Below are 8440 nucleotides of genomic sequence, written 5' to 3'. Positions count from 1 at the left end.
ATTATAGCCTACATATTCTATTGCATAGATTTATTAAAGGTCTTTTTAAAGTTAAAACTTTATCTTTTTTTTTTTTTTTTTTTTTTTTTTTTTTTTTTTTGGTTTGAGGCAGATAACAGAGGTTGTTAGAAGGGAATTATTTCCCTGACAGTCAGATGAAACTTTCCCCCAGGGGTAAACATTAAACTGCTGCACCCAGTTGTTGTTGGCAGGTACACAGGACCTTTACTTCAGAGCAGCAGAGTTTACATGTCACCCCCAAGCACGATGCTATGGAATTACCTTGTGTGTATACTCATAGGGAGCTTCATTAACAGCATCTGTTATTTCCATTCAAGAAATCAATGAAGACTATAAAACCTGTGTGACCTCTAATCCCTTCTGTCAGCAATGGTAGGGTGGAATGTTAACAAAACCCTCTGGGGAGAAAAGGTGTTAAGTGAGAGACATTACAGGGCTTTAACTGGCAGCTTTCTGTGGTGACCACATTGATATTTGGGTTTTCTGTAATGGAATTTTCTGTGATGCTTCCCGGCACAAGTGATACTTAGACACGGACTTAATCATCAACCAGTTACTGCTTTCACCAAGGAAATTTCCCCTGGGAAGCGAAAGAGTTGGTCTAAGCCTTACACTTTCTTTTTCTAGAAATGTTTTAGAAATGAGTTAGAAATTTAGAAATGAGTTAGAAACTCATAACTGATGGAAAGCTGCCTGGCTGTGAGGAAGTATTAATAGTTCATTCATTTGGGTTGGTTCCAAGTCTTTGCTATTGTGAATAGTGGTGCAATAAACATATGTGTGCATGTGTCTTTCTTGCAGTATGATTTATAATCCTTTGGGTATATACCCAGTAATGGGATGGCTGGGTCAAATGGTATTTCTAGTTCTAGATCCATGAGGAATCGCCACACTGTCTTCCACTACGGTTGAACTAGTTTACAGTCCCACCAACAGTGTAAAAGTGTTCCTATTTCTCCACATCCTCTCCAGCACCTGTTGTTTCCTGATTTTTTAATGATCACCATTTTAACTGTGCAATACTATGCAGTCATAAAAAAGGATGAGTTCGTGTCTTTTGTAGGGACACGGATGCAGCTGGAAACCATCATTCTCAGCAAACTATCGCAAGAACAGAAAACCAAACACCGCATGTTCTCACTCATAGGTGGGAATTGAACAATGAGAACACCTGGACACAGGAAGGGGAACATCACACATCAGGGCCTGTTGTGGGGTTGGGGGAGTGGGGACGGATAGCATTAGGAGATATACCTAATGTAAATGACAAGTTAATGGGTGCAGCACACCAACATGGCACATGTATACATATGTAACAAAACTGCACATTGTGCACATGTACCCTAGAACATAAAGTATAATTTAAAAAAAAGAAAAAAAAGAAAATTACAGAACAATGCTGGGAAAAATTAAAGACAACCTAAATTAATTATATTCAGTCTTCTGTATCCATGGGCTCTGCATCTGTGCATTCAACCAACTATGGATATAAAATATTTGGAAAAAAATAGTTCATTCAGACAGTGATGCTAATGAGGACCAAAGTTTGGTGCTGAAGTTCATCTAGAGCTTCAATTGAGAGATCTCATATTATTCACTTAACTACTGTGTGTCATCATAGGAAATCAGTTTTACTCATGAATACACATTCTTCCCTCAGTATCCACAGAGAATTGGTTTCAGGAGCTTCTATGGATACTAGAATCTGAAAATGCTTAAATACCTTATATAAACTGGCATAGTATTGCATATAGAATACACATATCCTCCTGTATACTTTAATCATCTCCATATTACTTATAATACCTAATACAATGTAAACAGATGTCACACCATATTTTAAAATGTGTATTTTTTTATTGTTGTATTGTTATTTTTCCAATATTACTGATTTGTGATTGGTTGAATCCACAGATGTGGAACCTGTGGATATGGAAGGCTGACTATACATGTATGTTACTTTCTCTATTATCAGAGTTAAAACATTAGCTCTTCAGATAAAGTCACTGGAGAGGTCATTAGTGAGCTAAAGCAGTGCTTTTCAAGCATTTCTTCCTTTAAAAGGTGTTAGTCTTGAATTTGAATTAAAAACTCTAATTAAGGGGTATTAGCTTTTTCCCTAAGTATCAATTATATCTTAATCCTATATAAGGGCAAGCCAAGAACAAAGCTTTGATTTCTGTAAAAGGTGTTATCTTAAACCATTTGGGCTGCTATTAAATAGTACTAAAGGTTGGGTAGCCAGTTTATAAACAACAGAAATTTATATCTCACAGTTCTCGAGGCTGGGAAGTCCAGGATCAAGGCACGAGAAGATTCAGTGTCTGATGAAAGCCATTTTTCTCGTTCATAGATGGTGTCTTCTCATTGTGTCCTTACTTGATGGAAATGGCAAGGGAGCTCTCTGGAGTCTCTTTCCTAACAGACAAATCCTAGTTGTGAGGGCTCCAACCTCATGACCTAATAGTCTCCCAAAGGCCCCACCTCCTGATACCAACACCTTGGATATTAGTTTTGAACATATTTATTTGGGGTGACATAAACATTCGGACTATAGTTGGTGCTTTGTTGTTGCTGTTGCTTTAAATTTTCCTATCTCTATTTATTAAAGGAAAATAAGAAAGGAAATCCTCTTGTGACTCAGCTTGTTAAGGCTGATAAAGAATGGAGCTTTGCATAGTTTACAAGAACACTCTCTGTAACTTCCTGGGTTCAGGGGCTGAGTAGTAATAGGGATTCAGGGAGTAAGGCTATTTCTCAAGGAGTACCGAGGCCTGTGGAAAGGCTCCCCTTGGGGGTGGCTTGCTTAAACTCATTTTTACTGATTTATGTGTGGTTACAATAAGTGCAATGTTGTCCAGAGCCTGAGCTGAAAGGGGCATCTTTCTGAGCCCCATCATCTCTACATAGTTATGGGATATCTACTCCCTTTGACTCAATATACTCAGGGACCTCTCTCTTGACAGGCAGATTGTATGCAATACGTATCAATAATTACATTAGTATTAATATTAACTATCATAGCCCTTAATGTATACTTAACATTTTTAGTTAAATCCTTTCTCTGCCATTGTTTTAGAAAATTTAAAAAGAGAATTTACACTTTACATATGTTTTGACTATTAAAACAAACTATTTTTAAAGCTTCATACTAGCTTTTCATAAGCACAAACAGTTATTTCCACAGCACTTCTGGACTGGAGAATGTGTCATTACAAAGTATTTTGAGAAAAAAGGTAAGGGAGGGAGACTTCTGACATGCTGAGAATTGACCCTCAAAACTCTATCAAAGGACATGTACAATTTTTTTCAAATTTGGGAAATACTGGTACAGTGAATTTGAACATTCCTGAGTTATCAAATTATGATACAGAAGAATAAGTAATAAATTTCCCCTCAAGGGCCATTTTTTAAAATATTTTTTTCCCTTTCCTCCCCTCTATGCTTTCCTTCTTATTTTGCTCTTCTCCACCTTCACCTGCAATTTCATGCCTCAAGCCTAATCTTGTTTGCCCTGTCCCAAAGAAATGGACTGTTTAAAAATTTAAAAAATGTTTTAAAGTTCACTCAAGTTTTCAAGTTTCCTAGATTCTCAGTAAATTTATACACATGACAGGTTTCAATAATTTGAAAAATAAATAAAATTCTAGCAAACAAGTGTGCTACTTCTGCTGAAATTTTGCAACCATGCTGAATGGTTTAAAAAGTTAATGCTAACACATATAGTGCAGTTGGGTATGTGGTTGAGATAAACATCACCAGTAGCAATGCCTTCCTTAAATGCCACCCCCCAGACCCAATAGTTCAACAGTTGGAGTGATCTTTACCTGATTCAATCTCAATATATTTATGCTGCTAAATAGTCAATGTTAAGTCATCACAGATATCTTTTGCCTTGAGAAAAATTGCTCAATTTATTTAATCTTTTCCATTACTTTTATCTGATCATACTAGGAATTTTAGAATTGGAACTAATATGTTTTACAATTTATATTTATACTGAATGAAATACTTACATGATAAGTCATAGTTAGATCTTGTCTTAGTCTGTTTTGTGCCACTATAACGGAATATCTAACATTGGATAACTAATAATGAACAGAAATGTATTTGCTCACAGTTCTGGAAGCTGGAAAGCTCAAGATCAAGGGGCCAGAATCTGGCAAAGGCTTTCTTGCTGTTTTATCACATGGCAGAAGGCTAGAGACAAGGAGAGGAAGAGAACAAAAGGAGGCTGAAATTGCCCTCTTATAATGGCACCAATCCTACCTAAGGGAGTAGAGCCTTCACTTATGGCCAAATCACCTCTTAAAGGTCTCGCCTCTTAATACTGTTACAATGGCAATTAAAGTCTCACGTAAGGTTTGAAGGGGATGAACATACCGACTATAGAATACCTTATACAAATAAAGCCTGAAGTATATAAAAGTATACCTTATTTTGACAACAGACGTTAAGTCTCTGTTGAAAATTGGCTTTTCGTTTATAGCATGAAGGATTTTATTTAGAATCTTTTCAATGAGGTGGCAGAGTTTATTTACAATGTTACTTGATTTTCAAACTAATTTCCTGATGACATGACAGTGTAAAGTTGGAAACATATATATATGAAACATTTCCTAGTATGGCAATTCAGTTATCCATCTTCTCTAAGCTTTCATTTGATTTGATTTACTACATATGTAGAGTGACATTAAAATACAGAATTACTGTTCATTAGTAATTTAACTTGTTCACAAGTTTCAGTCTCAGATACATATTTTGATCTCACAGTGGTCAATATAATTTTGAGAGGTTAGCAGATGCTCATCTACTGTATACATAAGGATTGAGTCCTGTAAAAGACTCATGTTTAAAGTTTGCATTGAAATATTTATAGTATACTTATACTGGGCTATTAAATTTAGTCATCTAAATTAAGATGCAAAAATAGTTCTTGTACTAATCATGGGAGCTTAGAATATGCTTATAATACAAAAGCTCAAGATCTCAGTGATTTAAAACAACAAATAAATATTTCTTGCTCATGGTATGTGTCTATTGTGGGTCAACTGGTAGTTCTGTTCCCATTTCATTATTGTCCTCATTCCAGGACAGACTGGCGGATTACCCAAATAGTCACTTGACAGAAAGAAAGGGAGCTCTGGAAGTTCTTGCATTGGTGTTAAATGTTCTGACCCCAAAGTGATACGGATCACTTCTGATCTCAACTTTTTGGTCTAAACTAGTCATATGGATAAACCTAACTACGAGGAAGCCAAGAAGTTCGATTCTATCATGGGTAGTAATGGTTACCATAGATCTTATCATTCATGTATCCACTCTAATAAAATGCTTAGAATATGCCAGCCACTTTTCTGGGCACTAGGGATAGAACAGGGAACAAGGTAGATTATGGAATATACTCCCATATTCTATAGGCTTAGATGTCTCCTATAAGCTTACATTCTAGTGTGACAGATAAAAAACGAAAGAATGAATACAGGGATGCATAGATTATTAAGAAAAATCAGATATTAAAATGATACAAATAATTATAAAAGGATAATCTCATAGGAAGGAATTTATTGGTTACCTTAGATTGATGAGCAGAGAAAGCCTCTCTGAGGAAGTCATATTGGAAATGAGACCTGAACAGCCATTAAGAGCTGGTCACAGGCTAGGCATGGTAGCTTACACCTGTAATCCCAGCACTTTGGGAGGCCAAGGCAGGTGGATCACCTGAGGTCTGGAGTTTGAGACCACCCTGGCCAACATGGTGAAACCCCATCTCACCATGGTGAAAAATAAAAAAAATCAGCCGGATGTGGTGGCAGACACCTGTAATCACAGCTACTCAGGAGACTGAGGCAGGAGAATTGCTTGAACCTGGGAGGTTGCAGTGAGCTGAGATCACACCATTACACTCCAGCCTGGGCAACCAGAGTGAAACTCCATCCGCCACGGCCCCCAAAAAATCTGGTCACATGAATATCACAAGGAAGAGCACTCTAAGCCAAGAGTGCAGCTGCGTGACAATTCTAACGTAGAAATATGTTTTCTATGTGAGAGAAGGAGAAGGAAGTCAAGTATGAAGAAAGCATGCTGGCTGAGGAAAGAGTTCTATGGGACAAGGATAAAGGTAAGCCAGGAAAAAGTTTTGCATTTTATTCTGTTTGATGGAAAGGGAAAGGTAACACACTGGAATAGTATAGTTAGCTTACAGTTTTAAAAGATTTGACTGGGTGTTGTGTAGAGATGGAGTATAGAGGGGAAACAGGGAATGAACAGATTTGAAATCCAGGAAAGTCTATAGGTCTTGTAAATGGTTAAATGGTGGATGTTGTTTAAATAAAGATGAATCAAGAACAGTTTCTCAAGATGTTTTGGCTTGAACATTTATTTAGATAGTAAATTTAGTACTAAGATGGGAAAATTGGGAGGGAAAAGAAGCAGATTGGTGAGGGTGAATAGGAAAGAGTTCTTTTGTGATAATGTTAACTTTCTGATGCTACTAGGCATCCAAATAGACATCTATAGAGCAGTTAGATAAGCGAGTCTCAAGATGAGGTTTAGTTTAGAAATATAGATATGGACCACCATGTTAATCAGATGATATTGAAACTCATAGTACTGGATGAAATACTTAAAATGTGTAGATAGGGGAAAAAGTTACCTGGCACTGAGTCCCAAATCACTCCAAAATTTAGAAGTTGAGCTAAGAAGCAGGACGCAAAAGAGATTGAGATGAAGTGACCAGTGAGTAGGAAAATAATCAAGCAACCAGTTGTCTTAAATGTTCTTGAAAGGTTAAGTAACAGAGTAGCATCCATGGATTTGGCAAGATAGAGATTGTTGTTTATCTTATCAAGAGTAGTCTCCGTAGAATGGTATAAGGAGAAGACTAACAAGTATGATGAAGAAAAGGAGAGACTGTGAGGTGACAAAGTGAAGGCAGGATTTTCACTATGAAGAGGACAAAAATGATGCTAATTAGAGGAGAACGTAAGGTATTGTGACCACTTTATATTTGGTTCATGCATTTATAGTGAGATTGGTCAGTCTGATTTTAAAATTACCCTCCATCAAACTTTAGTTGTTTGGGTGCTGACAGGGAAGAAGACTGGTAGGTTTGAGAGTTGGAGCTTTGCCAAGAATGTAGATGGAAGAAGAGATAAGTTAAAGAAATAATTTTTGTAACACAGTAATTATGATGAATAATTAGCTCTAAATTGGGTACACAGAGAAGTGAGGATATGACGGAACAAATAATAGTGCTTAGTGGTGAAAAAGCAGTGTGGTGCCGGAGTAAAAATCTTACACTTCAGGGGCAGACAGGCATATAAATAATTAACTATAAAACAATGTGATATATCCTATCTTTAGGCAAGTTTAGAGTCTCAGGGGAATAATTAATTCTGCCTGGGAGTAAGGGCTAGGGAATATATCTAATAGACTTACTGCTCTTTAAGAATTATGCCAGATCTTTAGAGCTGAGGTGACCCTTTTACTACGTACACTGTAAATAACCTTTAGAATTTGGAGAACCAGCCACACGCTGTTGAGAGCTTAAGCATATTTTTTTCTACAATCCTCCTTTATGCTAGAAACAGAGATATCAGTTAGGAAAGTATTATTGTAATCTAGGCACATCGAGCTGCACTTAAACCTTACCAGTTCTCAAGTGACAATTGAGATGAAGAAATGAGGCCCTGTTGAACATTAGATCTAGGGAACAAAAAGAAGGAAGCATTAAAGATGTAGTTTGGAAGGATGGAAGAAATAGCAATACCATTGTTAAGAAGGAGCACCTGTCTGGGAGAAAAATGGCTGGCATCGAAAATGAGAGATATAAGGTGATAATAAAGCATGTTGTGGGAACAGGTGGAAATATAGAGTTGATGTGCCAGGACTAGAAATGAAGACTGGGAGCTACTAGAATAGGAGCAATAGCTGAACACCACATTCATCAAGATGCTTTCTGCCCAAGAAACTGTAATGTCTACCTGTGTTATCAATTTTAACACTCACAATAAGTTCCAATCTAGGCATCGAACTTCTTTCCTCACTACTTCCTAAGTCAGCCCGAACTTCTCTCCATCTTCACATCTTTATGCCTTTACCCACTCTCAGCTTTTGCTTGTCGTTTCTTTCATCTGGAGTGTTTTCCCTCTTTCCTTGGCATATATCTTACCCATCTTAAAACCCACCTTATCCATAAAACTCTACCCTAGGCCCAAATTATATAAATATGATAGATACATAAATTCCTTCTACAGTTGGGGTATTTGCTGTTGTCTTCATCCTTTATGTCTTCACGTGGTTAGTTTTATCTTCCCAGATGAATTTATTGGCAGTAGTAGTGTCACTGAAAGAGCACTGGGCTTGGAATCTAGAGTTCTGGCTTCAAATCATATTCAGCTACTTACTAGTTTCATGG

This window comes from Rhinopithecus bieti, unplaced genomic scaffold (assembly GCF_001698545.2).
Source record: "Rhinopithecus bieti isolate Rb0 unplaced genomic scaffold, ASM169854v2 scaffold_1428, whole genome shotgun sequence".
In the NCBI taxonomy this organism is placed as follows: Eukaryota; Metazoa; Chordata; class Mammalia; order Primates; family Cercopithecidae; genus Rhinopithecus; species Rhinopithecus bieti.
The sequence above is the reverse complement of the archived record's forward strand: the minus strand, read 5'-3'. Positions refer to the sequence as shown.